This window comes from Danio rerio, chromosome 10, assembly GCF_049306965.1.
Source record: "Danio rerio strain Tuebingen ecotype United States chromosome 10, GRCz12tu, whole genome shotgun sequence".
Taxonomy (NCBI): Eukaryota; Metazoa; Chordata; class Actinopteri; order Cypriniformes; family Danionidae; genus Danio; species Danio rerio.
Genome location: NC_133185.1, coordinates 36,470,001 through 36,497,500, shown reverse-complemented (window position 1 = coordinate 36,497,500; position 27,500 = coordinate 36,470,001). Strand labels below are relative to the sequence as shown.

The 27,500-nt window shown below is 37.3% G+C and overlaps 1 protein-coding gene and 1 long non-coding RNA gene across 5 annotated transcripts in view; one reads left to right on the top strand and one right to left on the bottom strand.

The window, feature by feature from the left end:
* Nucleotides 1-15,293, bottom strand: part of LOC141376415 (uncharacterized) — a 121,305-nt gene extending 106,012 nt beyond the window's left edge. The window contains exon 1 of the long non-coding RNA XR_012386439.1: nt 13,876-15,293. This is a non-coding gene — a long non-coding RNA (uncharacterized lncRNA). The remainder of the gene's footprint in view (nt 1-13,875) is intronic.
* Nucleotides 1-27,500, top strand: part of robo3 (roundabout, axon guidance receptor, homolog 3 (Drosophila)) — a 265,569-nt gene that overhangs the window by 61,531 nt on the left and 176,538 nt on the right. The window lies entirely within an intron of this gene.

Below are 27,500 nucleotides of genomic sequence, written 5' to 3'. Positions count from 1 at the left end.
CCTGTAGCAGCTGGAACAGACAGCGTCTACAGAAAATGAGGTGAAGACATTACAGACGTACCTGCAGGGGCACAGTCATGCTGTATTGAGTGTGTATGTGTGTGCTTGTGTGTGTGAGCTCCTGACTCTCCGGCAATGAAACCCTTGAGACTCTCAAACCCTTCCCCAGCACTGAGACCCCGCTTCTCTGCTCTTTTCTTTCCTCATCTCATTCTTTTCCAGTCAGAGGTGAATTCAGTCAAGTCGAAAGACATTTTTCCTCATTGCCTGGTCATCTTTTGCAGCAGCTAGTAGAGCAGAGCGTGTGTGTGTGTGTGTGTGTGTGTGTGTGTGTGTGTGTGTGTGTGTGTATGTCTGTGTGTGTGTAAGTGTGCTCATACACTTCTCCCGCTGTGTCCTACCGCCTCAGTCCACTCAGCAAACACTGCAGTTGTAGACATTACCTTTATAATGACACACAGGGCATGTTTGTGTGCCTGTGTGAAGGCCAACATCTGGAACACAGCGAGAACATGTAGATGAAATATAACCTGCTGAGTTTTGGGAGTGGAAAGCGCTGTAATGGTGTGTGTCCATTAGTTGGATGCTCTCTGCGCCTGCGGTAGCACTCTGTGTCTCCTGCTGGGCCGGGCCTATCGCATTTGGCCCCAAAATTACATTTCAGTCTCCATCCATCTGTGTACTTCCTGTCCGCGCTCCTAGACAAATTACTGTACAGATGCATTTCTTTGGCTTATGCGAATTCGAAAACCGCAAACTTTGGAATCGAATAAACACGTGTTTGAACAGATCAGGAACTCACCAAGCTGTTTTATGTTTAATAGATGTATAATAAATGTCTTGGCGACAACAAAGCTAAATTTATAAGATAAGATAAGAAGATAAGATAAGATTTTAAGATAAAAATCGAATAGACACTTGACCAACCCAGGGTCATTGTGGAAACGTATCCTCGTGGACGTTTTTGCAGACTGCAAAATACGTCCCGGGAGGTATGTATTCGAGCAGTTTTTGTTTTCGCGAATCCGCTGTTCGCGCCTGCGCTGTTCTCGAGTGAAAAGCCGCCGGAGGCCGCTGTGGAGCAACCGTCCGTCCGACTGACTGGCTGAACGACTGAACGTCTGAACGCTGCTCTCCTCTTCCTCCTCCTCCTCCTTCCCTAAACCCAAGCGTCGATTTGCAAAAGCCGTCCAAAAAAAAAAAAAGCAAAAGCCCTTGTCCGATTTTGACCCCGTTTTCAGATTTCGCCGCGTTCTCGCCCTTATTTTTTGGATTCTGTTTTTCATTTTACCTGATTTCTGGAACCGCTCTTCGCCGGACTCAATCCTTGACTGCGGGCTAAGCGGACAAACTGGTTGCAGCGGGAAAGCCCTCCACACAGAGGTGAGCCGTCAGTCGGCGAGCGCGAAGAGGAGGAGCGGCGTCACACCGCCCCATAGCATTGGCTCGAAAAAACTAAATGCGGCCATACGTACCTCCGGCCACGTAAATCGCAGTCTCCAGAAACGTCCACGGGGCTACGTTTCCAGAATGAGCTTGGGTTGCATTTGACAGTAGTCCTGGACTAGTGATCAAATAGACAGATTAGACACACTTCATATGTAGCCTCTCTTTTTAATGATTAATCTATTTTTGGACTATTGTAAGATGTCTGTTGGAGGTCTACACTCACCTTTTTTTTTACCACCTTTTGCCTTCAGAACTGCCTTAAATAGCCTTTGTGGCGTAGATTCAACAAGGTACTGGAAATATTCCTCAGAGAATTTGGTCCAAATTAATATAATAGCATCACGCAGTTGCTGCAGATTTGTCGGCTGCACATCCATGATGCGAATCTCTCATTCCACATCTCATTCCAGCACCCAAAGGAGCTCTATTGGATTGAGATCTGGTGACTGTGGAGGCTATTTGAGTAAAGTAAACTCATTGTAAAGTGGACCCCAGTCTGGGATGATTTGCGCTTTTTGACAGTGTGTTATCCTGCTGAAAGTAGATCAGAATTAGAAGATGGGTACATGGTAGTCATAAAGGGATGTACATGGTCAGCAACAATACTGTCTGTGGTGTTGACACGATGCTCAATTGGTACTAATGGGCCCAAAATGTGCCAAGAAAATATCCCCAACACCATTACACCATCATCAGCCTGAACCGTTGATACTATGCAGGATGGATCCATACTTTCATGTTCCAAATTCTGCCCATACCATCCAAATGTCGCAGCAGAAATCAAGACTCGTCAGTCCAGGCAACGTTTTTCCAATCTTCTATTGTCCAATTTTGGTGAGCCTGCCTAAATTGTAGCCCCAGTTTCCTGTTCTTAGCTGACAGAAGTGGCACCCGGTGTGGTCTTCTGCAGCTGTAGCCTATCTGCCATTCGCATTTGCGCCCACAGAACTGCTGCTAACTAGATATTTTCTCTTTTTCGGACCATTCTCTGTAAATTCTAAAGATGGTTGTGCTTGAAAATCCCAGTAGATCAGCAGTTTCTGAAATACTCTGGTACCAACAACCATGCCACGCTCAAAGTCACTTGAATCACTTTTCTTCCCTCTTCTGATGCTCTGTTTGAACTGCAGCAGATCGTCTTGACCCTGCTACATGCCTAAACGCAAGTTGCTGCCATGTGATTGGCTGATTAGAAATTTGCGTTAACGAGCAGTTGGACAGGTGTACCTAATAAAGTGAGTGTATTAGCCGGTGAGTGTATTAGCATTTAGCATTACCTTAAAATTATTAATAATTTTTTGGTGTCATTTGCTGCCATTGTCTACTTTTTTAGAGCAGCGGTGGTTGATGATGATGCAGAATTATATGAACTATAGAAAGAATTTAACATTAAAATATATTTTTTAAATTGCTGGATGATGTCAGTAAATCCATGTGATTATTTTGTCTTAACAAGTTGCTCAAATAGAAGGAAATTTATATAACATGTAACAATAAAGGGACCCTATTATGTGCTCTTTTAAGTCCTGTTACTGTTTGGGTGATGTACTAGAACTAGAATCCTTGCTGGTTTGAAAAAAACATAACTTTTCATATAATTTTCATTATTAAAATACCGTTCTTTCCTTCCTGGCACAAATGGGTTGATTAATTCGATTAATTTAATAAAGACCTACCTTTTGATAAAGGAAATGTGTTCCAATAGTATCTGGCTGCAGACTTGCACATGCAAGCTGAGACACACAGGCTTAGACACATGGACTCAACAGAGCTAATGACGTCAACACAGGGGTAGGATTGGGGGCGGGGTTAAGTGTATGCATTAAAAACATTGTTAGATAGCTTAGATGTTATTTCAGCTCTGCTATGCTTCTTGCCCAATCAGCAACTTCTATCTGTTTCGCTGAGGCTGGTGCTGAGCCAGAGAAAAACAAACATGTTACTTGTCAAAAAGATTATCAGTGTTTTCAATTAACTAATTAGTGTTTTGTGTTGCTGACATATGAATACATATAGCACAACAAAACATTTACGCTTCGTATAATACAAGGTTCTGTCTTTGGAGATGGCAATAATAATCATTTTGCACATACTGTAATCTGATGATGTGTGTTATTGACAACAGATGCACATTGTTTAGATAACTAGATTTCTTACTCTGTTCGTCTCCCAGTTAAAATGCCACTTACTTTAATGTATTTCAGTAGAAGTTGATGAGTTTATATGTTGTAAATCCAGTAGCTCTAATCTCTCCACTGCAGAGCAGACTAACATGGTGGCACCCATCAGTCGTCATATATCAACTAATTTTTCATTCAATTCATGTTTATTTCTGTAGCGCTTTTACAATGTAGAATGTGTCAAAGCAGCTTAATATAGAAGTTCTAGTAAATTGAATCTGTGTCAGTCCAGTTTTCAGAATTCAATTTAGTTCACTTCAGTGTGGTTTGAATTTTACGGCTGAAAGTCCAAACACTGAAGAGCAAATCCATTAATGCGCAGCTCCACAAGTCCAAATATTCTACTTAAATTAAAATATTATTATGATGTTTGAGCAAAAAATATGTGTTATTACACTTATTTAAAAATCAGAATATAAAATATTTTACAATAAAAACAAACTGGTTCAAGAATATTTATAAAGAGCATCATACAGAACTTTTGCATGCATGGATATACAGTAGCAAAAGTGGTAACATTATTGTTATTTTACTCTCCCCAGACCCCCGAACCACTCAATTTTCCAATCCAGGCTCATTCTGAAAATGTACCCCTACATTTCTGGAGATCATTAAATACGTCCCAGGAGCTATGTTTTTTGTAGGTTTTGTTTTCGCAAATCCACCAGAGGCCGCTGTGTACGCTTTATGAGATCTCAAATATCTCCAGCGATAAATGCCATTCGCACCTGCTGTTCTTGCGTAAATCCACTAGGGGCCACAGTCAACTGACTGACTGACCGATTGACTGACCTACCCTCCTACTTCTCTAAACCCAACCAATTGTATTGATTGAACCGCTCACCCGCATGCCTACACCCAACCAACAATTTTCAAAAGTAATCCAGAAAGAAAAAAACCCTCGTCTGATTTTTACCATGTTTCCAGATTTTACCACAATTTCAATCTGTTATTTACTTATTTATTTTATTTTTCAGATTCTGTTTTTCTTACCCGTTTTCTGGAACCGTTCTTCTTCGGACTCAAACCCCGTCGTCATGGTCAACTCCTCTTTGCATCTCAAGTCTGCTTATGTACATGGCGAGCTAACATAACAAACTGGTAACAGTGGAAAATCCTTCCATACGGAGGTAAATGGTCAGCTGGTGAGCGTAAAAAAGAACGGCGTCAAAATGAAATGCAGCCTACGAACCTCTGACTACATTATTTGCAATCTCTAGAAACGTATATAGGATTACATTTTCAGAATAAGTCAATGTTGCAAATTTCCATAGGCAAGATTTGACTTGCTTAGTGACATCACTACATCCCGGAAAAAAACATCGTAGTCCAAACAAAACGTTTATTGTAGTTTTTGGATTCAAAAAGAAAAAAGTGAAATATCTCCCTTTGGAGACAGGAGTAGAATTTTTCACTTATTATACTTTTTTTTTATAACAAACATAAAATCTACACCTTTACTACAATTAAATAATTGAAAAAGCATAATACGACCTCTTTAATTTAACATCGGTTATTGGAATAAAAAAAAAATGGAGTACCTCCCTTTGGAGTAGACTAGTATTTAATTATTATATCTTTTTATCAAGGGCGTAGATTAGCTCTAGACATTGGTGGGGACATATATTCCTAAAGTGCATACATTGAACAGCACAAATTCATGCTTTTAAAAACATGAATAAACCCTTAATTTTACAAATAACAACCACGTCCCATGCTGCAAAAGTTAATTTACATGATTTTACTGCAGTCTGGCTTTGAGGAGGGATGAATGTAAATAAATTTAGAGAGGTGTGTGACACAATTTAACTGTTTTATACCATATATTGTTTTTCATAGTCATGGAGGCCAAAATCAAAACTGAATTTTGATTAATTGCACAGCCTTAGTTAATAGTATTAGTAGCAACAATTGGGGGATATTGGTGGGGACACGTTCCCTCCGCCCATGCCAATTCTACACCCTTGCTTTTTATACCAAACATAAAAACTACAAACTGACTACAATTAAATAAAAAAAGCATAATTTACCCCCTTTATTTTAACATCAGAAGCTTTAATGTGAAGGTATTTTTTTATTACGGTATTGAAGTCAACCTGACCTTTATTTATTTAAAAAAAAATGCTGCATCTGTGACAAAAGTATGTGATAAATTATTTTCTGTGCCATCATGCACAGCATAAGAATTGGAAAATTAATGAGCAAGTGAGCGATTTTTGGCACTCTTATGGAGTCGGCTCTGTCACTATTTAGATTTTGCTGGATAACTAGCAAGATGCCTGACAGTGGTTGGTTTCATCCAGCGATTTCAGCCAGATTAGTTTGACGCGAGCGCTGCACGTTTGAGAGGAACATGATGTCTGTGGATCCTAGGCAGATGAGGCCAATTAACCCGATGTAATCAAATTGTTAGATCTGGCTGTGAAACGTAGAGTGTTGTTGCAGGGTGGGCTGTCATCCTAAAGGTCGCTTTTGACATAAATGTAGCATGTTTGCAGTGAGCGGGTTTATTGCTCCCTAGGGCGCTTACGGTAGTTCATTTCACTTGTGTGTGGTGGTAATTTGCCAGTGTGTCAAATGGGACTCTACCAGCCGATGCTGAGTTTTACTCAGGCACACAAATTGATATGCAAAAGCAAAAGGTAATACAAGTTGAGAATCAAGTTGCATCAATATGCAAAGTGATTATATATATTATTATATTATATAAGTTTGTAACTGGCCTACCCCAGACATTTTTCCCACCACTGATGTTGGTGGTGACGGTCGAGTCATTGTTTGATGATGGCCATCGAAGCACGTGAGTGTGATTTTAAGACAGCTTATTGCCGGTACGAGATTCCACTACCACATCACAGACAATATTGCTATAAATCTTCTCACAACACCAGTGTGTATAATCCGGGTGAGGTTCCACAGATGCTTAACTATAACGTTTCCCTGTGGATTGTTGTGTGACCATGTTGAAAGAAAGTTTAGTGCCAGGACAGGAATCACATAATGTTAACATGCTATGACAGTTCTACGATAAATGATCTTAAGTAAGAGCCTAATGCTCCTAAAAACAGTTTTTTTTATTTTAATATATATATATATATATATATTTTATCAAAACCAGTTACCAAAAATTGCTGTTCTGACACTTTGCATAAATTATACTTATATAATGCCTAAGAATTGTATAGAATGACTAGGAAAGTATGCAAAATCTTTTTAAAAAACTGATATTTCATACTTTACCTAAAACAATCAGGCATTCTTTGCATTTTCTAGGCATTGTATATAACACAGGGATCACACATTGCCCGTAACATAATAAAAATGCTGCTTGTTCAAACTACTTATTTAAAATGAGACAACACAATTCAAGATTTTTTTAGGACAACTTATTTGTTTTTGTTCGATCCATTCAAATTTTTTTTTTAAATTTTTTTGCCTGGATTGCATGCAGAATCCTCTTCTGTTTAATAAATTGACACAATTTTTTTTAAAGCAGTGAGAGAAGCATTCAGGGAAATCATTTACATCAACTCATACAGGAATGATTCACATTCAACTTTAATACATGACAATTGTCACACAAAACCACACAAACTTTGTTCTTCCACAGTCAAATGTTTTCATTCGAGTTCATTTTTCCACTTCCGAATTTCCGAATAAGCTGATGATGGAGTTCTTTCTTCATGCACATTTCGTGCCGGCCGCTCTCTCCAATCTCTTATCCTTCTCTCCCTGGAAATAGATTCTGTCCCATGGAACGGCAAGAGGAAGAGACCCATAAAGAATGAAATATTAATTCTCTGGATGCCCGTGACCTTGTGCGGTCGCCAGCGCCGCATTTTATTGTGGGAAATGGGGAGATAGTGAAAGCAATAGATGTTGAAGAGTTTTCCCCTTGTCCCGCGATAAATGAAATGTGTGACTCCTTGACACCTCGGTTCTGAGGCTTGGAGACACAATATTGAAGAGAGAGAAAGCTATGGGCGTTTTAGATGAATCAACATGAAGGCACTTTCCTCCTTTTATTTAACTCCGCAGCTTTTGATGGAGTCCCCTGTGGCACGTCTGTAAGTGTTTGTGTATGCGAAAGCGTGTGTCACATTCGCCCTGTGAAGGACAGATGTGATCAATAGAGATTATTAATGTTTCATGAGGGTTGCCACATGTATGCGTGTACTAAAAAAAAAAAACGATTTTTGCTGCTTGTTCAAGTTACTTGTTTAAAATGAGCGGAAGCTCTTGAATTTTTCAATCTACTTGAATGTTCAATCTACTAAAGATTGTAAAAAAAATGGTCCCACTTTATATTAAGTGGCCTTAACTGATATGCACTTACACCAAAATATTAAGAGCATGTATTTAATGTGTTCATAATGTATTACAGAACACTACTAGTGCTATTAAAATGGTATATGGGTACAGTTACACCTGTTTCACACTGCAAGCATGAGAAGAGCGTGAGCAGTGCGTGTGGAGAGCAGAAGCTAATCGGCAGATGCACAGATCAATCCATCTCAGTCTATTGTATGTAGTTTCCTATCTAAATATGAATACACTTTTTTACTTTTCATCTGCAGTAGGGCCCGTGGCAAGTTCCTCCTAAGCTGTTTCCTTAACCTACAAGTCTTTATTTTACAAATTATATAGATCCTAAAGAACTGGTTGCTTCTCAAGCTCTATGAGGAGTGCCATTTGTGTCTTTAAAGGTGCATTCCGAGGTCAATCGCCTGTGGTATCATGTAGTTTTGTTTTTGATTGTCAGGATGATGTAGGCCTATAGTTATAATAATATTTATACAATATATAGTTATATTGATATTTATATGTGATTGAACTAGTGTGCAACTTAAGCAAAACTAATAGTAATTGTTTTAAATTCGGTTATGTAGTTCGGGCCCAGATAAATATTTGTTGCCGTTTTTAATCATTTAAGTTCATTTGTTTACCTTTTTCTGTCATTTAATGTGTTTTTGGTCTTTATCAATGCGCCGTCACTTTAATTGAGTGTAATCAGCATGGCAAAAATAGACCCAGCGCCGAAACTATCGCAGCACTGCTGCTTCAGCGACACTCACGCTCACACAATGCTTCTGCGTGCAGTATGAAAGTTCTAATCTGTTAACATGGACGTCGAAAAAAAACATGCGCTGCTCACGCTCTGCTCACACTTGCAGTGTGAAACAGGCTTTAGGGAAAGGTTTGGTGGTATTGGAAGGTTTGAGGATGGATGAGGATGTGAGGGACAGTGTTGGGGTAACGCATTACAAGTAATGTGTGTTACGTAAAAACATTACTTTTCTAAGTACTGAGTAAAGTGACACATTACTTTTAAAAAATAAGTAACAATATTTAAGTTACTTTTTAGTAACTTATTAGTTTAATTAATTAGCTTTAAAAACAATAAATTGCTGAATTAAAATTAAAGTATTAAAGTATTAGTCACAGTGAATCACTCAAATGAGAGAATGTGTTCATTTTTTTTAACGCATCGAAGAAAAGGAAAAGGGGATTATAGTAACAATGCAGTCATTTAACTTAAGAAAAATAGTACAAAAGCAGCAAACACATTGCTTTGATCTTTCAATATTCTGTATATACAGTTGTAGATAAGAAGTTCTCAGATAACATTATCCTAAAATATTATTTTTTGATGTTTTTTAAAGGTAAATGAAGGTGTAGGTTATACAGTGTGTTGTTAGTTGCAGAACTTCTCTATTTAAAAAAAAAAAAGAAAATAAAACAAGTTCTGAAAGAGATCAAGCCTCAGCCAGGTAATGAAAAGAAATGCAAAAGTAACTTAAAAATAATGTAACGCATTACTTACAATAAAAAGTTACTAAGTTACACAACTAGTTACTTTTTTTGGGGAGTAACTTAATATTATAAAAGTGATTTTCCTTAACACTGTAGGATGGTCAATGGTGTAATTATAAATATAATTGCATGCAGGTAATCAATCATAAATGTAAAAACATGTATTTACACAGTATGTAGTAATGAATTATTAATTAGAGTGTAATTATGTATTAGTTAAGTCCATTTAATTTAAAGTTGTACCAAAAGATTTTATAGAATAAGTTAATTAAACTGTTTTGTTACATTGGCATAACTACCTGGGTAGTGGATGTGTAGTTCTCAGCATACTTTGCATGGGATTGCATTAAAGGGATAGTTTAGCTTAAACTGACAATTCTGCCATCATCTTCTCACCCTCGACTCATCACAAACCTGTTTGGGTTTTTTCAACACAAACTAACTTACTAATATAGAAGTCAGTGGTTACAGATTTCCAACATTTTTCTAAATATCTTCTTTTGCGGTGAGAAAAAGTTATGAAATTGAGTTTTGAAGTTTCCATTTTTGAGTGAACTCTTTATGAGGGAAAAATATCGACAATAAAGATAGCAGTAGGTGTTTTAAGATCAGAGTTAGTTTGGAAGTTTAGATCAGTTTCATCAGCTAATGTTTTGTGTTTTGAAGTTACCACTGTGCAGGAGAGTAATGCTTGACTTTATTAAAGTCCATATGAAATCTAAATGGGTGGCGCAGTGAGTAGCGCTGTCGCCTCACAACAGGGAGGTCGCTGGTTCGAGCGTTGGCTGCTGGGTCAGTTAGCATTTCTGTTGCTTCCCCTACAAGTCCAAACATATGCGCTATACAGTAAGTCAATTGGGTAAGCTAAATTGTCCGTAGTGTATGCATGTGAACTAGAGTGTATGGGTGTTTCCCAGTGATGGGTTGCAGCTTGAAAGGCAAGTGCATGTTAATTCACATTTTTGGTAATTTTGAATCAAAATCTAGCCATATGCTTCTGCTCTGGAACGGCAGTCATTTTTCTGATGATGTCAGTTTGATAACGTGGGCAAAACATGCTTAGCCACACCCCTCCAACCATTAGTTTCCTGTGAGTGAAAGATAAGAGGAGGAGCCAAAATAAAACCCCAACCTCTACTCAATATTCCATTTCTACTGGAAAGACAGGTTTGTACTCACAGATTCCATATGCCATCAAATGTAATTAAAAATGTTTAAATGTTATGTAAGTTAAAATCGAACTGCAATAGTTAGCAGAAAATTCTTGTTTGCCAAATTAAGCAATTAATATTAATTGCTCCAATGAGGATAAACCAAGTTTAATTAACAAGATCATTCAAATGAGAATGATTTGATCTCATTGATTGAAAGGGAAATTTGCTCTTGGGTTAAAATTGTGTGTCATAACTATTGTAATTATAAGTTACCATTTCTTTACACCCAATGTAAAAATAATTGCGTTTAAATCCACAAGTTTACGAAGTCGCTGGCATTTGTTAAACCCTTTGGTCCATCATTGCCATCTTCCTCTTATTGTCTTTCTTTCTCCCTTCCCCCTCTCTCATATTCTCCTGTCAGAATTGCATCTCCTCCTCCTCCACCTTTTCTTCTTTATTTTAGCTCTGGTTGTGTACTGAAAGATGAACTCCAGCCGTTTGCAGACATCATAAGGTCACTCACAATTTAAGACACAAAATCTATACGAGCGAGCGATGTAAGCCGCAAGCCCCTCTATCTCTCCAAAGTACATCAGCTGTTTGTTTTCTGTCTGTTTGTACAGTGCGGCTACAAGGTAAACATTCAGCCAGAATATACACTGCTGGCCATCACTGACGAACTGCATATACTTATTGACAGAGTTGGATTTTCATGGTTATTTTTGGGGAGTTTGGTCTGCATGAGGTCATAGTGTATTCTTATACTGGTAAACTAAGTAAATGTATGGAATAAAAAGTCATTCAGTCCTGCTTAAATATATTTAATTGCACACACATCAACTTTTCGATGCTGTCACAATGAAACCTGCACTTAAGTGTTTGTTATAGTGTTTATAATTTAAATGAGCCAAATGTTACAGATATAAATCTATTTTCTACACTATAAAGGCTGTATTTATTATGTTGTGGACATTTATTAAGTGACAACTTGGCTTGGTTGGATATTTTTGGAGTATTTTGGAGTATATTTTTTTTTAATTCAACCTTAATTATATGGTTTCTTCTGCCAGATTGTGTGCCAATGTGGTTTAATTGTGTTTACTTGTTGCCCAACAGCTATTATTATAAATTATTATTATGGAGTTTTCTGATGACAGAATATTACCAAGCTTAATCAAATTTAGTTAATTTAATTTCACCTTTAGTGTAACTTAAGTGTAATCAAACTGGGAGTTTTTTTTTTTTTTTTTTTTACAGAGGAGCGAATCCAAAGGCAGATTTATTCAACATTAGTCAGGCATGCAACGGTCAACGCATGAGCAATCGGGTTCATACAGATAATCTAGAAGTCGTCTATTACCAGGCAAAAGCAGATAAAGGTAACATAAACAAGGAACAAGTTTAGGAATAGATTACATAAAACATGACATAGATCCAAGAATACCACTAGACATGGAAATGAAACGCTTTGTAAAGTTACAGGTTCGTTTGAATAACAAAACAAACAAATAACACTGAGTGTGTGAGCAAATGTGGTGTATAAATAGTCTGTGTAATGTGTCCTTGAGCATCTTCTGCTCTGAGTGTTTGTAATCAGATGGAATCAAGAACCGGTGCGTACGCCCAGTGCATACTGTGATTTGTAGTCCATTTAGTGGCAGAGTTTTAGTTCTGCTGCAAACTGCAGTAGCTACATCGTTGGTGACTGTAACCAAAAGAAACTAAAGAAAACCACTAAACAAAATACATTTTCCATTTTAAAAGTATTGACCTTATATCCCCTTTATGAAAACAGTATTCATTAAAATGTAATGTTTCAGCATAAATTTTATTTTACCCTGATTTTTTTTTAAATAAACCAACATAAATATGAACCCAATACTGGATGTAAGAGCTAATCTAAACCTCTACATTCTGTAAATTTGTAGACTTTCCCATAATTTTACAGTTGTTTACTGGAAAAACACCCAGTAAAATACCACATACATTCTTTACAGTTCACTACTGTTATATGCACAGCATTGTGGGTAATTTTAAAGCGTTTACAGTAGCTTACTGCATCTTAGCAATTTGCTAATTTGTTATCAAGTGCTACTTTCTGTTTAAGACAAATATGTTAATGAAAAAGTGAGTCACTTGTTTGGAATTTATTAAATTCAATAGTAAACTGTTCTGTTAGTGTAAATTGAATACAAATGACAGTAAAAGTACTGTAAACATTTCAATATTGTAAAATGTAAATTTGGTAAAGGGCATTTAAACATAAAATGGAGTTGTGTAAGGCTATTTTACTGTAAAATGAAATTGCGGTAGGGCCCTGCTACTGCACAACAAATTTACAGGTAAGTTACTGTAAGTGGTGAATATTTTGAGTTTACTCACTTCATTCACGTCTCAAATTTACTACACAATAGACATGGATTCACGTCATGGCTGCCCAATGACTCTAGTTTTATTGCTAAATGGTTACAATTGGATTTTATTGACCGAGTAGCTGTGCTTTATGCACTTTGAGAAGGCTGAAAATCAGTGTAGATTCATTTGGCGCCATGTCTGAGTCCACTAGATCCTTTCAGAGGTTTACCCAACTGTACCTGGATGAAGAAAGCTTTTAGCTGTGCTTCTGACTGATCCAAGTCCAGTTTGATGAGCTGTTGTCTTGTGTTGGTAGGAGGATTTCCCCTCGGGAGACCAACACTATGTCATAATCACGTCATATACTTGTCATATACTTGAGTAAGCTCCTGATTGGTTAACATGGTGCAAATGTCCGCTAAAATTCAGATTTTCCAACTGGAGCAATTTGCAATAATCTTGCGTCATTTGTGCCACCTCATTTGCGCGAATAGTGCCACAGGATATATAATCACGTCTTTGTATTGACTTAATATGTAAAAAAAAAACTCATGCTTAATGCATCATCCATGTCTGGTGTAACAGTTGCGGTAGCTTGCTGGCAACAGTAACTATACCAGAACAGTAATCTAGCTATACTAACTATACAAATACTACAAACACTTAACTTAACTATAAACTTAACTTAGGACAGACTACACAAGTAGTTTTACACAAGACAGAACAATAAAGTGCAAGATATTGTGTGGAAAAGAGGTATTTTAGGTTGAAGAAAACAAGTAGTGCGACTTGATTGTGTGGTACATTCACAAGTAAACATTGTTTTCCTTATTGAGTCCTTGTAAGATGGAGTTTAAGAAAAGTGTCTGGTGCATATAGAGAGAGGAGTGTTTCTACAGGTGGTTTGTCAAACCACTCACCTGTGTAATGCCTAGTTCACACTAAAGGATTTTGAGCCTGATTTGAGCCCGATTTGGAAGTTAACGAGCTCGCCGACAGATCGGGCTGTGATCGGGAAGAAATCTGCGGGTGCACGGCGCTCGCCGCTCTTTATGTGTGAACTAATGAACAACGCATCAACGAGGCTCGCTGACGCGTCGCCGACACCTCGCAGACGGAAATCCAACATTCAGCATGCAAAATATTCCAGAGCAGTCGGCCGACTCAACCCCACGTGTGGTCAGATGTAGTGACGAGCTGCAGCCAATGAGAGAGCATATCAGCATGAGCTGAATGCCTGTGTGTTCAGGAGCTCAGCAGAAACATCTGTGATTGGTCAGAATAGGCATCGGTGCACTGGCTTCATTCTGCGTTAGCACAGACATGAGAGGAGGATATATTAACAGTGGAACTAGAATTCTGTAACTATTAGAATTACCATACTGCTCATTCTGACCGTTCTCATATAAAACGCCATATTGTCACAACATATTTACATTCAAAGCTATTATTGAGATATTAAAATTAAGCTTTGAATGTCTGGCATCATATTTAATGACACCATTACCCTAAATATATAATCTTTTTTTGGTAATACAGCCTATAAATATGTAGTTAAGATACTAAAACACTTAAAAGGTCTTGGCTTTCACTTTCACTTTCAAACAGGAGCTATTTCACAGCACATAATATGCTGTTTTTAAAGATATCTAAAGTAAATTGATGTTTTTGCCATCAGAAAGTTTTGTTTATGTTAGCAGGAAGTTGCTAGGCAAGAAAATGCACACATATTTAAAGTCACAGTGAAAAGTATCAGACATGCATGCAGTCATTTTGACCAATATGGTAATTTAAGGCAGAAATGCTCAGTTCTTTAATGTTTTGTAATAAAAAAAAAAAAAAACAATGTCAGAAAGAAATACACTGATAGTTAGAAAACGGCAGGGTGTTATAAATATGTTAGTTTTATTTCAAAGAGTTATAAAATTACAAAAATTAAATACTCTCTATGTATCTATCCACTCTAACCTTGCAGATGAGTGATTAATCCGCTCATAAATCAGCTGATTTGACAATGTTTTTAAATGCTTTCTCCAAAGCTTGAAACGCTGTCAGTGATGTCATCAGCGCACAAGCAGCCAATAGTGTTCAACTTTTTTCTGACGACTCCTCCCTCAAAATTTCATTGGCTGTGGTTTGGTAGCTTGAATGAGCTGATGGGGAATGAGTTGTTGTCAGATCATGTAGTGTGTGACCCCCCCTCTTGTGGGTCGTTCACGGAGTGTTGCGTAGTGTGAACACCACAGAGATTAAAAGACACAAAGTCAGGTCATGTAGTGTGAACGGCACAGCGATCTGCTGATGTTTAAAATCCTGTAGTGTGAACTAGGCTTAAGGGGCACACACAAATGCACAATGGTTTTTATAAAAATATACAGTGATTGCAAGAAAGTGTCTGGTGCAAGTGTCTGGAACGTGGGTTTTCTACAGGTGGTTGACAACAATAAGCAAATTGTGTTCCATTTGAATAGATTTTAGGTCTGTCTGTACTCATTTTTTCTTCTACTGTTCCTGTTGCGAGTGACATCTTTCTTTTCTATCTCATCCCAGCAGTAATTGTCAGATTTTGGTCCATTTTCAGACGGGTAGCTGCGCCTGGAGAGAAAAAAGAGCCGCTTAGGGGAGGAAGCCGCTCTCTGATGTTTACTCCCGCTTTTTTTGTGGCTTGCATTAGGTTTGTTTAGCGTTGCAGGATGGTTGAAAGTGGGGCAGTGTGGTTTGATGAGCCGCAGCACATCAAATTAGCATCAGGAGCAATCAGTGATCAGGAGAGACAGCGCTGATGCGTCGGTGTGTCTCGGGGTGAAACGCAAACACACACATACACACAGTTGCAGTCATATAAATGTGTTTGACAGGTCTAATCCCACACACACCAATCCAGACTTTCACACTGAACACAACCCAATCTGAAGAGACAATTTCAAGGCTAATCACTGTATTCGTTTTAAACACACAACTTTTTGTTTGTTCTCTTGTTGTGTTAGATATAGCCTGTGTGCTGGATGTTTTCAAAGCATTGCGACAGATATCTTGGGAGCTTGTTATATTCATCACTTTGCTGTGCTCGGTCTTGTTTATCATATATGATGTGTTATTTTTTTATACTTTATGATTTAATGTGGTGTGACATCTAGATCCATCTTCGTGGACGTTTGTCATAGTAGTTAGCATGTTTAATGCACTGTGTGGAATAGAGTCACAATTTTAAGGTCTCTGGTCACATTGAAAATTCACAACTTAGGAAAAACTTCAGGTTCGGTAATTGTAGTGAAAATACTGTAAATGATGAAAACATAGGCAACACGGTGGCTCAGTGTTTAGCTGTTGCCTCACAGCAAGAAGGTTGCTGGTCCGAGTCCCGGCTGGGCCAGTTGGTATTTCTGTATGGAGTTTGAATGTTCTCCCCTTGTTCATGTGGGTTTCCTCTGAGTGCTCCAGTTTACCCCACAGTCCAAAGACATGTGGTATAGGTGATTTGGGTAAACAAAATAGCCATAGTGTATGAGTGTGTGAGAAAGTGAGTGTTTACGGATGTTTCCTTGTACTGGGTTGTGGTTGGAAGGGCATCCGCTGTATAAAATATATGCTGGAATAGTTGGCGGTTCATTCCGCTGTGGCAGCCACTGATAAATAAGGAACTAAGCCGAAGGAAAATGAATGAATCAATGAATAAATTATTGAAAATGCATTGTGTGAGTTGATTTAAAATGTTAAGGTTCCTGGGCACACTGAGAATTCACAACTCAGGTTTTTTTCAGGAAAAACTCTAGTTTCTGTAACTGTAGAGAAAAAAACTATAAATAATGAAAACAATTAAAAGTTACCCACATCGTTTAAGGTGTCTTATTATTGTTTTATTTAGAAATTTGCATAATATCCTGTTAAGTTGTAATTTGATTAAATTCCACAGAAAGTGAGCATATTTATTTTATTGTGTAACTGTAAATCTTTAATAAAGACCTCACAAAAATGTAGTTTAAATTGATAAGAATGAAAACGCACTGTCTGGAATATATTTAAAATTTTAAGGTCACATTAAAAAATCCAGCCTGATCACACGAGGAAACGTAGCTTTTTTCAGTTTAGTGGTTAATTCGTACAAATTTGTATGAGTTCAGTCATATGACAATGTGCGATTTTAAAAAGGAGGCGTGGCACCAAACTCCATCCCTAAACCCAACCATTGTTGAGGAAAAAGCAAATCGTACTGAATTGTAAAAATTAAATCATGCGAATTCATATGAATTAGCCACTAAATCAAATCAAAAAGTTACGAATTGCCGTGAGATAGCGTTGGAAAATTCACAACTCAGAGGTTTTTTTTCCGAGAAAAACTTCAGTTTCGGCAACTGTAGTGAAAATACTGTAAATGATGAAGACATAATTAAAACTTACCCACATAGTTCAAGGTGTCTTGTTATTGTTTTATGTATAAATTTGCATAATAATCAAAATTGTAATTTGATCAATTTCCACAGAAAGTGGGAATACTTATTTTATTGCGTAACTGTAAATCTTTATTAAAAGATAGTTCATTCATTCATTTTTGTTCGGCTTAGTCCTTTATTTATCAGGGGTCGCCACAGCGGAATGAACCACCAACTATTCCAGTGTATTTTTTCACAGCAGATGCTCTTCCAGCTGCAACCCAATACTGGGAAAAGTATAGTTCATCCCCTCCAAAATAATAAATTTACTCAATATTTACTTTCCCTCAAGTGGTTCCAAACCTTACAATAGATATTTTGAGCTCAAAACTGAAACCAAGCTGAAAACCTGCAACCATTGACTCCCAGAGAAGGGAAATAACAATTAATATGTAAGTCAATGTCTACAGATTTATTTAACTTATTTTTTGTTCAACGTAAGAAACAAAAACTTTCACTTTTGGCTAAACTATCCCTTTCAAGATACTTGAAATGCGAGCTGTGAGATTAGCACTCAGAAATGGGCTACTTTATTTAATAAATGTTTCGTTTTGTACCACATAATGCCATGAAACACATTGCATTTGTGTGTGACGTGGTAAAAGTAAAATACCACATGAGTGTGAATAAGAGTGTATGGATGTTTCCCAGTACTGAGTTGCAGCTGAAAGGGCATCTGCTGGATAAAACATATGCTGGATAAGTTGGCAGTTCATTACACTGTGGTGACCCCTGATGAATAAAGGAACAATGCCGAAAGAAAAATGGATGAATGACTGAATTTATTTCCCAGTGATGGGTTGTAGCTGAAAGGGCATCCGCTGCGTAAAACATGTTGGATAGGTTGGCGGTTCATTCCGCTGTGGCGAACCCTGATTAATAAAGGGACTAAGCCAAAAAGAAAATGAATGAATGGAATGAATGAATGAAAGTTTGGTAGTTGTTATGTTGCTAATAAGGCTCAATCCTATATTCTTTAATTTGGAGACTTGAAATACAGAAAATGTATTATAGTGATTTACCATTTGTCATTAAATCTGCTGTACTTCTTTCTCTAACAGTTTTTTTTTGTAACCCACTGGTGGAGGAGAAATTACATTTCCTTGTTTTCCTTACTTACTTTGATATATAAAAGAAGAATTGACTTGACTTGACTTTGATATAGCGCTGTAACTAAGAGCGCTTCGATTGTCTCCGCAGCACAGTTGCCTTTGCATTTATAAACTGTCATTTGGGATGCATTTGTAGCAACTGCTAGCTTTCCCTTTGGGGAGAGTGAGAGCAGTTTATTTAAGATTACGCAGGGGGAAAAAATATCTCTTTTTTTTTCTCTCCTTCTTTTTTCCTGAATCACCGCTAAATTGTGTGCCAGGAGGAAGCAGAGGAGCCGAAAAACAGTGAATGAGATAATTGTCGCTCTTAATTGAATCCCAAGAGCATTTAAAACCCCCGAAGATGATTAGAACTTAAATAGTAAAGTTTGCTGCAGGTTTTGTCTGCGTTTTTTTAATGCGCCCAGAATGTGGAATGTCATTTTTTTACTCATATAGTGAAAATAAGTGAGTTTTTGCTTCTTCAATCTGTCTGTTATTGTGCTATTTCAATTTTTATGTTATATACTTTATATATTAAGCACCATCTCAGCATATTAGAAAAATTCCTGAAAGACCACGTGACATTGAAGACCAGAGTAATGATGCTAGAATTTCAGCTTTTAACCACAAGAATAAAATACATTTGAAACTGTATTGAATGTAAACTGCGTTATTTAAAAATATTACGTTCACTGCTTGACTTCAACCAAACATAAACATTTTTCAAAATATTCAGCATTTCAAGAACAGCATTTTTAAACAGTCAACAACTCACAGAGTCGCTCATAACATTTTGCTACCACCTATCAATCCAGAGCACCTCCCAATAATGTTCAAAACCATGAAAATGATTGGAATTCACGTAGTAAAGTTTCCTGGAGATTTTGGAGGTGGCCTTTTAATGCTCCCTGGATGTCAAATGCCATATTTTCATTCATTTATACATTCGTTCATTCGTTCGTTCATTTGTTCGTTCGTTCGTTCGTTCGTTCATTCATTCATTCGTTCGTTCATTCGTTCGTTTGTTTGTTTGTTCGTTCGTTCGTTCGTTCGTTCGTTCGCTCGTTCGTTCATTCATTCATTCATTCATTCATTCATTCATTCATTCGTTTGTTCATTTATTTTCAGCTTAGTCCCTTCATTAATCTAGGGTCACCACAGCAGAATAAACTGCTAACTTTTTCAGCATATGTTTTACATATTGAATTCACACACATACAGCCAAAGATGGCTTCATTTACGTCAGATTCTATGTCTTTTTTTATTTTGCACAACTGCTTTTAGGTTGGACATTGACATCGGCCTGATGTTGGGTTCTGACATCAACCTAATTTTTATTTCCAAAGACAATACAACGTCCCCACAACGTTGGGGTACAATGTCAATCTGACGTCATGTTGATGGCCTGTTGGGTCTTTAAGGCCATTTCGGTCATCATACAGTAAAAATCCGTCATCTCTTCGGTGAGGTGTCTAAAAAGTCTCATTGCGTGTAAAGATTTTGGACATATTCTTGGACAGTTTTAGTGCTTCTAAACAGTTTGCTACATTTATAAATTGTCCTTTGTCTTGGGATAGTTTATTATGATGCAGTTTACATTCTTTGTGAGATTGGATTGGGCATCAATCACAGGACGGATTTTTCTAATCACCATAAACAAGAAAAAATAAAGTAGTTCTAATATAAAGACCAGGGAGATAATTATAATGTTGAATTACATTTATTGATTAGTATTATTTGACAAAAATATGGTTTAACAAAGATCCTTTACATCCAGCATTGACTGCCGAGGACGAAGGCAGGGGCAGAGCCTTCCCCCCTGTACAGGGCCAACCAGGTGGTGGTGAAGAGGATGATGGGTAAATGTTTGCATTGGTACCTGCAACCAAATGAATCAAGTGAATGGACAGCTTATATATTCCTTGTGTCTTTTGGCTATTAGTTGTAACTAATTGTGAGGAGTGACGAGGCATTAGGTATTCCTTGTGTCTCTTGGCTATTGGTTGGAGCTGATTGTGAAAAGTGATGTGACATTAGGTCTTCCTGGTAGAACTAGAGCTAAAAGCTACATTGACTGCAGGTTGAAGGAAAGTAGTGGAGTAAAAGTAACAATACTGCACTAAAAATGTACTCAAGGGGAAGTAAAAGTATTTTTAAAAAGTAAAAGTTTTGTCGGCGCCAGTGGTGTAGTGGTTAGTGCGTCGACATACAGTATGTACTCCGGTGCTCGCGGTGACCCGGGTTCGATTCTGCCTCGTGGTCCTATGCAGATCCTTCCCCTCTCTCTACTCCCCATGCTTTCCTGTCAATTCTCTCTACTGTCCTTTCAAAATAAAGGTGAAAACCCCGAAAAAATAATTAAAAAAAAAGTAAAAGTTTTAAAAGCACATTTAAAACTACTTAGTAAATTACAATTTCTGTGAAAAACCACTCAATTACAGTCGTTTGAGAATTTGTCATTTATTACTTTACTCCACTGCTGGGTGCTGGGTCTTTCGAACCACCCGAACCCTCCCTGGCTATGGGCCTGTTTTATAATCAAGGCCCAAAGCACTTGCATATGAACTCATTTTTAAAGAGCTGACAACTCACAAGTTCACTCAAAACACTTTTTGTAACACCAAAAGAACCAACAGCGTTTCCCAAGACTAGCATTTTAACACCCCGAAGATGATCAGAATTCAAAAAGAAAAGTTTCCTGCAGGTTTTTTTGGTCGAGTGTCATGTTTTTTACGACTCTCTCCTGTCTCCACCTCCATTATTCTCTTAACAACAAGTGCATGCAGCTTTTTTTCATCCTCCACTATCTTTTTTCCCTCACTTTCTCTCTTTGTCTTCCCTCCCCCATGTTCCTGCTTTTTTTCTCCTCTGGTCTCAGGCTTAATTAGGGAGATGCCTTGCTGATCAATAGGACTCCCTCTTGGGGGAAACGAGCATTTTCGGCCGTGCTGTGTGAGTGTGTATTTATATGGGGGATGCAGATTGGAAAGAGAACAGGGACAATGCACCATAGGGAGAGATACAACAAGCTAGTGTGCCTCGGTCTCTCTTTGTAATCTGCCCACTCACATGCAACAAACACACTCGCTGTGCTATTTTTCCTCTGCGCATCCCGCCTGCAAATGATCCTCTTAATCGGGCGCTCTCTACTGAGGCCAGGTGCGAATGCAGTGCTTCCTGCGACAGCCGAGAGGTTTATTTTACAGCAGGTATCTCACACTTCAGCTGCTTCAACAAAGACTCGGCTGGACGTTGTGTGTGTATGGGAGAAAATGCATTGGCATACATTGTTATTGAAGCTTGTGGGATGTATAGGCTTTGATGGGAGCCAATTGAGAAAATTATTGTGCGAGCAAAAGCCAATTTCTTTGTTTGTGTCTGTGTGTGTGTGTGAGTGTGTGTGTCTTGGACATTGAGAATAGCTGAACTTCTTGAGGATACAGAGCTGGCAATGTCTGGGTGGCTCTTGTAGGAAGTGAAATGTGTGAACAATAGACAGATTTGCTAGTGGAAAAGGATTTTAGTAAGTTGAAGAATGTTCGCATGTCGAAAAATCTAATTTACTTCATGTGAGTGGGTGGGGCTTAATATCTATTTTGGCACTGTTTTAGCTGTGTAATGTGATAGGACGCTGGCAACAGAGGTGGGAATCCAAATGCAGAGTTTATTAGCAGAATGGTTAGGCAAGCAACAGTCAACACTGGAACAAAAATCCAGAGTCGTGGTCAATACACAAGCAAATGGTCAGTACAGCTAGGCAGCAGACAACTTAAACAAACAAACAAGGCAAGGGTCAAAACACGGCAAAGCAAGATAAGAGAAATGTGTCGTAATGTTACAGTACAGATAAACAAGACTCAGCACTGAAGTGGATGTGTGTGATGTATAAATAGTCCTTGTAATCAGTCCTTGACAATTCTCTGGCTGTGTGAGTGTGTGCAATCAGCGGCATCTGGAACAGGTGTGTGTGAGCGGTGCATAACTGGAGCTGTAGTCCATATAATGGCGAGTTTGTATTTCTATATCGATCTGCATTTTTACCAGCGATCTACAAGAATTACATCGCTTATGATTGTGAAAAGCTGTCTGATTGGATGAATGTTGACAGAGCATTATGGGTAATGTAGTTATTTTAACTCATGTCACAATTAAACCATGATTGCTTTAAAAATATTTAAAATTATAGCCAACAGATTAGTTAATTAAGATTAGTTAATTAAGTAGTTTGAACAATGTTTGCATGTCGAAAATAAAATGTATTTATGGGAGTGGGTGGAGCTAATAATCTATTTTGGCATTGGTTTAGCTTTTTGATTGATGTAGAGCATCTTATACAGTGTAGTTTTTTTTTCAAAAGTTATTTATCTCGCTAAAATCAACCAGTCTGTTCATATTAGTTCTGCATATGTTTGAAAATTATCATGTTTGTTTTTGATGCTTTCTAGACAATTCATTCAATCAGAGAGCTAAAATAGCACCAAAATAGATATTTTTCTCCACCCACTCCCATGATGTCGAAAAGACATCAGTAGAGCATCATGGCTAATGCAGTTTTTTCGGTTCTTGTGAAAAATAAACATGATTGTTTTAAAAATATTTTGAATTCGTGCAAACACATTTGATTTTAGCAAGTTGAACAATGTTTGCAGGTCAAAAATAAAATGTTTTTTGTGGGAGTGGGTGGAGTTAAATATCTATTTTGCCACTGTTTTAGCTCTCTGGATGGATTTTTTGAATAGCTTCATGGGTAATGTAGTTATTTCAGTTCATGACATAATTAAACATGATTATTCATTCATTCATTCATTTTCCTTTGGCTTAGTCCCTTTATTCATCAGGGGTCACTGAAATGAACAGCCAACTTATCCAGCGTATGTTTTAAGCAGCGGATGCGCTTCCAGCTGCAGCCCAGTACTGGGAAACACCCATACACACTCATTCAAACAAATACACTACGGAAAATTTAGTTCATTCAATTCACCTATACTACGTTTTTGGACTCGTGGGGAGAACCGGAGCACCTGGAGGAAACCCACGCAAACACGAGGATAGACAAACACAGAAAAGGCCAACTGACCCAGCTAAGGCTCGACTCCAATGACTTTCTTGCTGTGAGGCGATTGTGCTATCCACTGCGCCACTGTGCTGCCCCTATACAACACTTTCTACCAAAAAAACTGTTTAAAAATATATTATTTTTCTGTTCAACTTTAACTTTGCTATGTAAAAAAAAAAAAAAAAACAATGTTGAACCTGACTTTTTGTGCTAGAATTTTATGCAAATGAGCACACATTTAATGAAATAATGTCACATTAGCATATTTAAACACATTTCAAAATACTTGCAAATCAAAAAAAAAAAGTCTTAGAATTCTTAATATAATCATTCAACAGGGGACCACAGTGATAACCATCAGTTATTTAATTTTGCCCTATTCACCCGCAGTGTCTTGCTTTAAATGAAAAAGGTTAAGCAACAGATTAAGATAAAAGCCTTTAATTAACGTGTTATTCTCATTTCCCCCTCGGAACCCCAGAGGTTTACAGCAACAGTCGCTACGAGCGAGCGAGTGAGGAATTCTGGCAATGCCCGATACTCCTGGCACCGTTATACGTAACTCATTAATACAGCAAACAATATCCCGCCGCACACAACCTCCTGTCGAACTGCTGCAGGGCGATTTGGTAATCAGTCCTCAGAGGGTTTTACCGCGCACCAAGACAAAGAAACTCGCTATGCACACAGAGATATCAGCGTCGAACATACGCAGAGAGACAAGTCTGTTAAAAATAAAACAAAAACACCTGAGTCAACCTCTAACCCAGTAAAGCCTGTTTTCATGCATGAGTCCTTAATTATCAAGCCGAGAAAAGAGAGGGAGAGATACGTGCAAAAAATAAAATGCCCAGCTTCTACACCTAACTAACCGAGCCACTGCAGTTATATTTAGGCTCTTAATAAGACAGCTGGGACTGATTGGATCTCTGGAGCCTTTGAGGAGAGCTGAAGCTCACGTCCGCTGGGCTTCCAGCAAACAGTCTTAAAATGCCCAGTTAATATTTATTTGCATGCTTGGCACTAATCGGACAGGCTGCAAATGATAAAGTATGGCTCTCTCGCTAATTGTGGCACATTTTCACATCAGTGTCCATTGTTTTTCATTAAGGGCCAGTGCAAACAGCAGATTTGGTGCGAGTGTGTGTGTGTGTGTGATTTTAGGAGAGGGATGGTTTTGGAGGAAGCGGTGCCGGTCCAAAATGAGATTTGCATTCGTGCCAGGCTCGGACTGCAGACCTCTGCATTGTTAGCAAACAGATTTGACTCTCGGCGATGGAACAAATTAGCTTTGCTTCTTCACTTTTCCACGCTGGCCTTTTGATTTTAATTTGCAAGCTGTTTTTTTATTTACCTGGGGGTATTAAAGTAAAGAATGTGAACTTAAGTTGGCCTTTATAAGTAATAATCTCAGTGAGGTTTGTTCAGGAACATAAAGAGCACAATTTAATGAATGTGTATCTGTGGAAACGGTAGATCATTTTGGATGGTTGCCATGCTGTTGATAATAACTTTGTTTTTGGTCTATTTCCCACATCCTGTCACATCCTGTATAATATTTGACATGTATGTTATGCTGCCAATCAAACATTTAGGGTCAGTTGTTTTTGTTTAATACAAGAAATTTACTGTAAAAACAATGTTAAATGATATTACAATTTTAAATAACTGTTTTCCATTTTAATATATTTTCAAATGTTATTTATTCCTGCTTCATTTTCAGTAAAATGAAGCAGGAGCACAACAGCAGCTGGGTTCCAAAAGAAAAAGCAACATTCATTTTCTGACCTGTTGCCAGCTCCAAGGTTGCTTATTCACTGTATTTGCTTTTGCTGAACCAATCTGTTCACATTAATTCAACACATTTTAAACACCTTTAAACTCATTTGTAAAACTACATTAGCCATGATGCTCTGCAGAAAATTCCTCCAATCAAAGAGCTAAAACAGCACTAAAATCAATATTAAGCTTCACATGAAGTAAATTTGATCTTCAACATACAAATATTTTTCTACTTCCTAAAATCACAATACAATCAATTCCATATATTTTTAAAACAACCATGTTTAATGTTGATATTTATACTGACAAACTACATTACCCATGATGCTATGCAGAAAATTCCTCCAATCAGGGAGCTGAAATAGCACCAATTGATATTTAGCTCCACCCACTCTTGTGAACTACATTATTTTCGACATGCAAACATTCTTCAACTTTCTAAAATCAACCTGTTTATATTTTTTCTACATATTTTTAAAAACAATTGTGTTTAATAGTGACATTTGAGTTGAAAAATGACACTACCTACGATGCTGTGCAGAAAATTCCTCCAATTGGACAGCTATAACAGCGCTAAAATATACAGTTGAAGTCAGAATTATTAGCCCACCGTATTATTAGTCCCCCTGTTTATTTTTTCATAAATTTAGGTTTAACGGAGAGCAGATTTTTTTTTTAAATCATAATAGTTTTATTAACTCATTTTTAATAACTGATTTATTTAATCTGTGCCATGACGAGAGTAAATAATATTTGACTAGATTTTTTTCAAGACACTTCTATACAGCTTAAAGTGACATTTAAAGGCTTAACTAGGTTACTTAGTTTAACTAGGCAGGTTAGAGTAATTAGGTAAGTTATTGTATAATGATGGATTTGGTCTGTAGTCTGTCGAAAAATATATATAGCTAAAAGGGGCTAATAATTTTGACCTTAAAACTGTTTTAAAAATCAAAAACTGCTTTTATTCTAGCTAAATAAAAACAAATAAGATTTTTTCCAGAAGAAAAAAAAATATTGTCACACATACTGTGAAAAATACCTTGCTTTGTTAAACATCATTTGGGAAATATAAAAAAAGAATAAAAAAGGGGGGCTAATTCTGACTTCAACTGTGTATTTAGCTCCACCCACTCCCATGAAGTAAATTTGATGTTCAACATGCAAAAATATTCAACGTACTAAAATCAACAAGTCTGTTCGCAGTATTTCAACACATTTTTGAAAACAATCATGTTTATTTTTGACATGAACAGAAAAACTACATTGCCCATGGTGCTTTGCAAAAAAGATATTTAGCATCACACGCTTCCATGAAGCAAACTTGATGCTCGACTTGCAAACACTTACTAAAATCAACCTGTTTGCATTAATTACGAATATTTTAAAACAATCACATTTAATTTTGACATGAACTGGGAAAAACGACATTCCTATGATGTATGATGTATGAACTCTTCCAATCAGAAATCTAAAACAGTGCCAAAATAGACATTTTATGATAGCTCTGGCATCAAAAATAACTGCCGCTGACTCTTTTTTGGACCATTCTCTATAAACCCTAGAGATGGTTGTGCGTGAAAATCCCAGTAGATCAGCAGTTTCTAAAATACTCAGACCAGTCCGTCTGGCACCAACAACCATGCCAAGCTCAAAGTTACTTAAATCACCTTTCATCCCCATTCTGATGCTCGGTTTGAACTGCAGCAGTTCGTCTTGACCATGTCTACATGCCTAAATGCATTGAGTTGCTGTCATGTGATTGGCTAATTAGAAATTTGCGTTAACAAGCAAGTGGACAAGTATACCTAATAAAGTGGCCGTTGAGTGTATATTTTAATAAATATGCAATTTGTATATACGTTAAAACTTAAATAAATTGTAGTTATAAGATAAGGATAGAGTTCAGTGCAATGCAATGCATGCAAATAACTGTAAATACAGCAGGTGAAAAGGAAGTATGAACATATGAATGAAACTGTGAAAGTTGGGGTGTTTACAGTACAGACAAGAAAAAAAAAACTAATTTTAAGGCACCAGCCTTTAAAAATATGTATTGTCATTGAAGTTTACAGACACAAACAGATAAAACATGATTAAAGGAACACTTAAAAGTGTATTTTAAATGTTTTCCTTACACATTAGACTGAAAAATACTTCAGTAAACCAATACCAATGTTAAC